This window comes from Lactuca sativa, chromosome 8 (assembly GCF_002870075.4).
Source record: "Lactuca sativa cultivar Salinas chromosome 8, Lsat_Salinas_v11, whole genome shotgun sequence".
Taxonomy (NCBI): Eukaryota; Viridiplantae; Streptophyta; class Magnoliopsida; order Asterales; family Asteraceae; genus Lactuca; species Lactuca sativa.
In genome coordinates, this window is record NC_056630.2 from 250,167,622 (window position 1) to 250,175,097 (window position 7,476).

Sequence of the window (7,476 nt, forward strand, 5' to 3'; positions counted from 1 at the left end):
ATGCCTAATTATAAATGATTATATGGCAGAGAGGTATAATCATATAGGATTATGCATGTTTATACATATATGCCTAATCATAAATGATTATACATATACGTCTATTCACAGAATGAGTAATCATATATGATTACGATAGTTGGTGTCAGAAAAGGTGGTGGTGACAGAGATAGAGGTGGTATAAGTAAAGGAGGTGACAGTAGTGGGGTCGGCAGGTGTTAGAGGTGGTGGTAGGGGTGGTGGCGGTAGCAGTTATGGTGATGGGGATGGTGGTGGAGGATAAAGGAATGGACGGCGCTGTGTAATCATTTATTATTATACCAGAACTACCGCGCTGGTAGGTTATTGCGGCAGATGTTAAATACGTGGCTGTGGTTGAATCTCGAGATCTCTATTTTATTTTTAATCTCAATGGAACCTACCTCTCTCTCTCTCTCTCTCTCTCTCTCTCTCTATATATATATATATATATATATATATATATATATATATATATATATATATATATATATATATATATATATATATATAAAGTGAATATACCCTTAAACGTACCTAACCTTGTATACCCGTATCCTCAAAACTACGTAGTTTTGTTAAATAATTTGATTTTCTCGGCAAATAAAGCTATTTTCCAAAATAAAAAAAATTTGCGTTCATTCTTTCGTTAGTTTTCTTTCAGATAACATCGATCCTTCCTTGATTTTCTACTTCTTAACTTTCAGTTGCTTCCATTAACGCCGATATGAAAAACTGAGGTTAGTTCAACAAACTGACGAAGAGCGTCATATTGAGTCCTAGGCCAATGCCGGAGCCTCCAAGGCATATCCTCAGCAAGTCGGTACCATTCACAAGAATGGTTATATCGTGATCAAGAATCGTGCTTGCAAGGTTAACATCTTTCTTCAATCTCAGTTTTGTTTTGGAAAATTCTTGTGTTGCATAGTTATATACTTTATTTAATTGTGTTAATTTTTAGATAATTTTGCGTCGAATTGTTTTTTCAATTATGCTGTTAGGGTTAGGGTTTTTGTTGCTTTTCGTCTGTTTCGAGTCAAACAAGTTTGAATGTCTTGATTTTGCATAATAGAAATGCTTCATATTATGTATCGAGTTGTATATAAATTTTATTATGTGATGTTCTATGATTGCGAATGTAAGTGCTTTCAGGATTCTTGTTGCATTTTGGGTTTTTTTTTGTTGTTCTTGCTATAGGCTTAGATTTTTGTTTGCTTTTGGGATTTGACATACTTGTATGACCAGCATATGTACGTGTCTTGTGTACATATATGAATGTGCCTTATATACGTCATACATAAGCTTCTTTTTTATAATTGTACCACATAGCAATCCATATTCCATAACCCTTTTCTTTTACAACGTATCTCCACTATCCATGAGCCTTTCAAATGTTTATAGATGGCCCCTTAATTAAATTGGCTATTTTTCTTTACTATCACAATTCAGACATATTATTTATTTATAAATTTATATATTGAAGAAATATTAAATTATTAATCACTATTATATTGTGAAATCTTACATAGTACTAGGTTGTGGAAGTTTCCACCTCCAATACTGGCAAACACGGTCATGTCAAGTGTCACTTTGTTGCAATCGACATTTTTAATGGGAAAAAGCTTGAAGATATTGTTCCATCATCCCATAATTGTGATTAATGTACTATCATTGTTTTTTCTCATTTTAATTATTTTCTTAATTTTTCTAATCAAACTATGTTTTTACGCTTTTACAGGCCCTCCATGGTAACACCTAAGATGACCTCAAACTCCCTACCGATGATGCTTTTCTCACTCACGTATTTTTTCTTTCTGAAAAAGCGAAATAGAAATGTAGAATCCATTATACATGTTCTACTATGTTTGTTGTGAATTTGGCTTGAACTTATAATAGAATACGACTGATGACAATGACACATAATTTTCAACTTTTGTCCCACCCAAGAATGTAGAATACAGGGCGGGGGGTCTTGTTTGTGCAAAAAGACATGAATACCCTTTTTGTGGTATTCATTGAGTTGAGTGTGGTGGACCTTTTGTGGTTCTTTTGTTTTATTGTGATTAATTTTGAATGAGATTGATTGATGTTGATGTTGATGTTGGATTAGTGTCTAAGTCCAAAACTATTTTGGTATGTACTTGACTCGATTATGAGCATGGTTCTTTTGGGTTGCCTTCACCATTCTAAGAAGAGGGGAGAGTACCTTTTATTGAGCTTTATGATAAGTCTTAGTGATTAAGAACCATATCTCAATTGCTTCTCTAAGAAGAGGAATCGAGAATTGTGGAAATGGTTAAATCAAGAAGTCAATCATACTTCATTCTAATATCAAGTCTTAAAGTTAAGATTGTGACATTCAGTAAACATATCTTTAGTAGGTTTATTACACTTATCAAATGAAGAATAGGAAAGGTTCTTATTATTGCACATTTGAAGTGTTAGTCTTGATAGGATTTCCAAATAACTCTTGAATATTTGTTTTGTCAAGGAAAGTTTCTTGGCAAGAGAATCCTATATGTCAAGAGGTCAGTGGGAGTCTAAATGATCTTGAAAAGTTTCAAGAGAAAATCAAGAATAAACCTTATCGATCCTCGCTAGCACACGGCTTGGATTAACCGATCGTGTTGACATATTTTTTTGTTTCTGTGCCATTCTGGTTTAAGTGGACTATGCAATATGAGTTCTATGAGTTCTCAATTGGATTGCATAGTGACAAGATACCCTAATCAATGGAAACTAATCAAGATTAAGTAAGTTCAATCCATAAGAGTTGAATTTGTCACAAACATCGTCTTATGATTATTGTTTTGATAAATTCACATAGATAGGAACACATACACCTCAAAATCTAAGTGTCACAAGATTTCCCTCTGTTCGTGAGGAAATACTTTCACTAAGAGAGATTTGAAGGAGATAGTGTTTGTGAAAATTGCGTTCTCAAATTCGATTATCATTACGACATCCCTTTTCCTAGTTTGAATTGTGAGATTTGGCAATTGGTTTGAACATTTGGAACTTAGTAACTTGAGTTCTAGAATTGTATAGACACACATATAAGCTATTTAAAGAAAGGTGTATGAGTTTAAGAAGCTTGATAAAGGCTTATCAAAGCATCAGGTATTAGAAATATGAACTTAGGAAATTTAATAAATATTGTTTTTCTAGAAGTTCAAGTGTTTTCTTAATTAATGTCAAAGCTAGTGGGAGCATCAAAGTTATGCTAATAAGGTAATAATCATCATGTAAGTGGGAGCATGATTATTATTTTAAGTATTGTGAGTTAGCAATGTTAATTATAGAAAACAAGAGTTATACTTTGCAAAGTCACAAGGGTTGAAAAATTGTTTTTCTATAATTAAGGGAGAGAATATTATACTTCGTTTCAAAATCTAAAGCTTAGATCGAGAAATGTTAATAAATTTAGTCAAGGATACGTAGTTTGTTCTCAAATTTTGATTATGACTACGACATCCCTCTTCATAGTTTGAATTGTAAGAACATGGTTAACGAAAATATTATGGCAAAAGGATGATAAAGTATCATGCCTTTATGTGTGAAACATTATGCATCGTGTCCAATACGCTTCGGGTATAGGATCAATTGCATATGCTATAATATTTGACCATTCTAAAATTTTCCAAATGCCAAGCGCATTAAGAGGAAAAAGAGACTAGATCCGGTTTTGACTAAATAGTTAAACAACTATCAAAGGACAATCCAAAGTTCGCTGAGGATTGGTCGCTTGTGAGTAGTTGGAAGTATAGTATTGAATGGATCATATCGACATTATTATGAATAGATAATATTCTATTAAGAATAACTTGTCATATGGCAAATATGGAAATGTTTCCTTATTGGGAGTTGGAAAGTAGGAATTAATGTCTAAGATTATAAACTTTTATGAAAGAAGGATGTTCAAAGAAGTGTGCTTCGAGAGAGAGAGACATAACATCTATGGAATTGTTTTGTAACAATTTCCAATAGAGTCATGTGTAAGTTATTGACCGGGTCTTATGTGACTTTTGTGCTATAACTTCACGAAAGGATCGTTGCATAAAATGTTAGAATCTAATATATTCTAATAGTGGTAAGAAATTGTATTCATACACTAACAATAAGGAAAAGGAATTGTGAAATGAGCATCATTGGAAAAGTTTTCAATTGATCTATTTCACAAAGTATGAACCATAGGCAAACAAAGTGTGCATGCTCAGAGCATGGGACATTTGTTGTCATAATTCAAGTAATTAGTTAATTATCCGAAACATTAAGCAATGAATAATGAGTAATCAATATGGTGACTAAATAAGAAGTGTTTTATTTATACTCACAAGTTTGGGGCCATATAGGATTAAGTATTATCGTTGAGTTTCACTTTGCATGTTTTGACTTCCAGAATAACCCGGTTATTCAAACCTCCACATCCGGTCATACTTTGGAAGTAGGTATGAAGCAAAACTGTCATGAAGAGTCTGTAGATTGTCTAAAGTGTCTAGAAATAGCACAAGTTTGCTGCAGAGTTCATGAGTGTTTTAATAAGATTAAAATATTGGATTAAACCCACGCTCACATGAATCACTTCATGGATTGTATCACGAGTGATTATGAGACGATAACATTATATAGTCTTGAAACCAAGACGTGTGAATTGCTATTTGCTGATCGGTTGCGCATTGATAATAAGTAAACACCAGTAACTTGGTGTTATAAAACTTATTGTTGTGTGTGATTTGATGAGTAAATGCATGTGAGCATTTGAGTCGAAGTTTATCCATTCTTTTTACCCAAAGTGGGATAAAAGTGATATCTGTGGGCCCCTCGATGATTTAGTGATGAAACCTAAGCGCTTGGCCAAGCCGGGACTGATTTGTTTCGTTCAATTAGTCAAAGTCATCATAAATCGGAAATCGGGAAAACAGAACATAGACAGAGAGAATGATTTGACTTGTCTATACGATATCAAGAATGGAGGAATATATAATCCCTTATCTAAAGGACATGTGTATCTGATAAGATCAGAGTTGAAAACGGCTGTTGAAAGATATGATTGCTGATAAGGTTCTGAAGTAATACAGAATAGTTATTAGACTTATCCAAGTGGGAGACTGTTGGATTAGTGTCTAAGTCCATAACTATTTTGGTATGTACTTGACCCGATTCTGAGCATGGTCCTTTTGGGTTGCCTTCACCATAGCAATATGTAGGATGAATTAAGGAGAGAAAGGTTTAATTATGATTTATTAATATATTATAAAAATAATATATTAAAGGAGAAATCATAATGTTTAATTAATATTAGTCAAGAATTAATTAAGAATTAATTTTGTGGCTAAAAGAGATTAATTAACCATAAGGGACTTATTGTGTAATTATAAGATAATTACATAAATGGGCTAATGGACTCCATAGAAGTTTGGAGTGGGCGAAATCTAATGGAAAACCCATTAGAAATCATCCAAGGCTTGTAAAGAGGGAGTCAATGGGCTGCTTAGGGCTTAAGCAGTCAGATTAGGGTTTCCTAGTTGTAAACCCTAATAGCCAACATATATAAGGAACCCTTATGGCCCCAAAAACATGGTGAATACTTCCTTTAGGGTTTCCAGCCGTTTTTGGTGCCTCCACTCTCCTCCCTCTTCATCCTAGTTGCTTAGTGGTGTTTGTGACTCCATTAGAGGTGCAACACTTAAGGCACTAAGTTTTCTAGAAGCCAAAGATTGATTGTTATTGCTATATAACAATCAAAGGTATGATCTAAACCCAAATTTCAGTTATAGTTAATTAGATCTAGGGTTTATGGCTTTGGATAATCAATTGCATGTTCATTAGGTAAACTAGATCCAATGCTATTAGGGTTTGCATGTACACCATAGGAATGATATAGTGTTCAAAACCCATCAGTTGATGCACAGATAAAGGATGGATTTGGAGAGGGGAAGGACCTGGTTATGATTGTTATGTCAACAATGGGAGAGGAACATATTTGTGCTTTCAAGGACATTTGGAGAAAACAGAAAAACAAGTCATGTTTTTATTTTGTTTTATCATGTAACGAATGTTTATGTGACTTGTCAAAATTAGGAATTGAAATTCTTCGATTTTTGTCTTATTATTTATGCGACTTGAACTTCCCTATCCTTAAGTACTTGAGGATTACCATCTTTGGCACAGGGGCAAAATCGTCCAACAATTTTAAAAACCATCAAACTTATGTGTAGATTAACACAACACTAACAAAAATGACAACCTACTTTCATTTTTAACCTAAAATTGTAGAAAAGTTTTGTTTTGAACCCAAATGACAGCCTACTTTCATTTTTAACCCAAAATTGCACAAACATTACATTTTAACCCAAAATAGCATTACACTTCCATTTTTTTACAAAATATCCTCATTATTTCGTTTATTTTTCATCAAATACCATCGCACTTCCATTTTTTTTCACAAAATTCCCTAATAATTTTGTTTTTTCACAAAATATCATTGTATATTTGTTTTTTTCACAAAATACCATCGTATTTTCATTTGTTTCACAAAATACCCTCATAAATTAGTTTTTTTTTTCATAAAATACCATTATACTCCCGTTTTTTCACAATATACCCTCATAAATTTATTTTTTCATAAAATACCATCATACTTCGGTTTTTTTCACAAAATACCCTCATAGTTTCGTTTTTTTTCACAAAATATCATCATACTTCCATTTTTTTCACAAAATACCCTCATAAATTTGTTTTTTTCATAAAATACTATCATACTTCTGTTTTTTTACAAAATACCCTCACAATTTTGTTTTTTTCACAAAATACCATGATACTTCTGTTTTTTCACAAAATACCCTCATAAAGTTGTTTTTTCATAAAATATCATCATACTTCCGTTTTTTCACAAAATACCCTCATAAATTAGTTTTTTCATAAAATACCATCATACTTCCGTTTTTTTTTCACAAAATACCCTCATAATTTTGTTTTTTTTTCACAAAATACCCTTATACTCTCTTCTTTTTTTCACAAAATACCCTCATAATTTCGTTTTTTTTCACAAAATACCATATTACTTCCATTTTTTTCACAAAATACCCTCATAATTTCATTTTTTTTCACAAAATACCATCATACTTCCGTTTTTTTCACAAAATACCCTCATAATTTTGTTTTTTTCACAAAATACCATCATACTTCCATTTTTTTCACAAAATACCCTCATAAATTTGGTTTTTTCATAAAATACCATCATACTTCTGTTTTTTTCACAAAATACCCTCATAATTTCGTTTGCACAAAATACCATCATACTTCTGTTTTTTCACAAAATACCCTCATAAGTTTGTTTTTTCATAAAATACCATCATATTTCCGTTTTTTCACAAAATACCCTCATAATTTCATTTTTTTCACAAAATACCATCATACTTCCGTTTTTTCACAAAATACCCTCATAAATTAGTTTTT

General features: G+C 32.1%; 1 pseudogene; it reads left to right on the forward strand.

Annotated features, from left to right (window-relative positions):
- The first annotated feature begins 254 nt into the window (after window positions 1-254).
- On the forward strand, window positions 255-6,236 carry LOC111889307 (eukaryotic translation initiation factor 5A-like; annotated as a pseudogene).
- The last annotated feature ends 1,240 nt before the right edge of the window (window positions 6,237-7,476 follow it).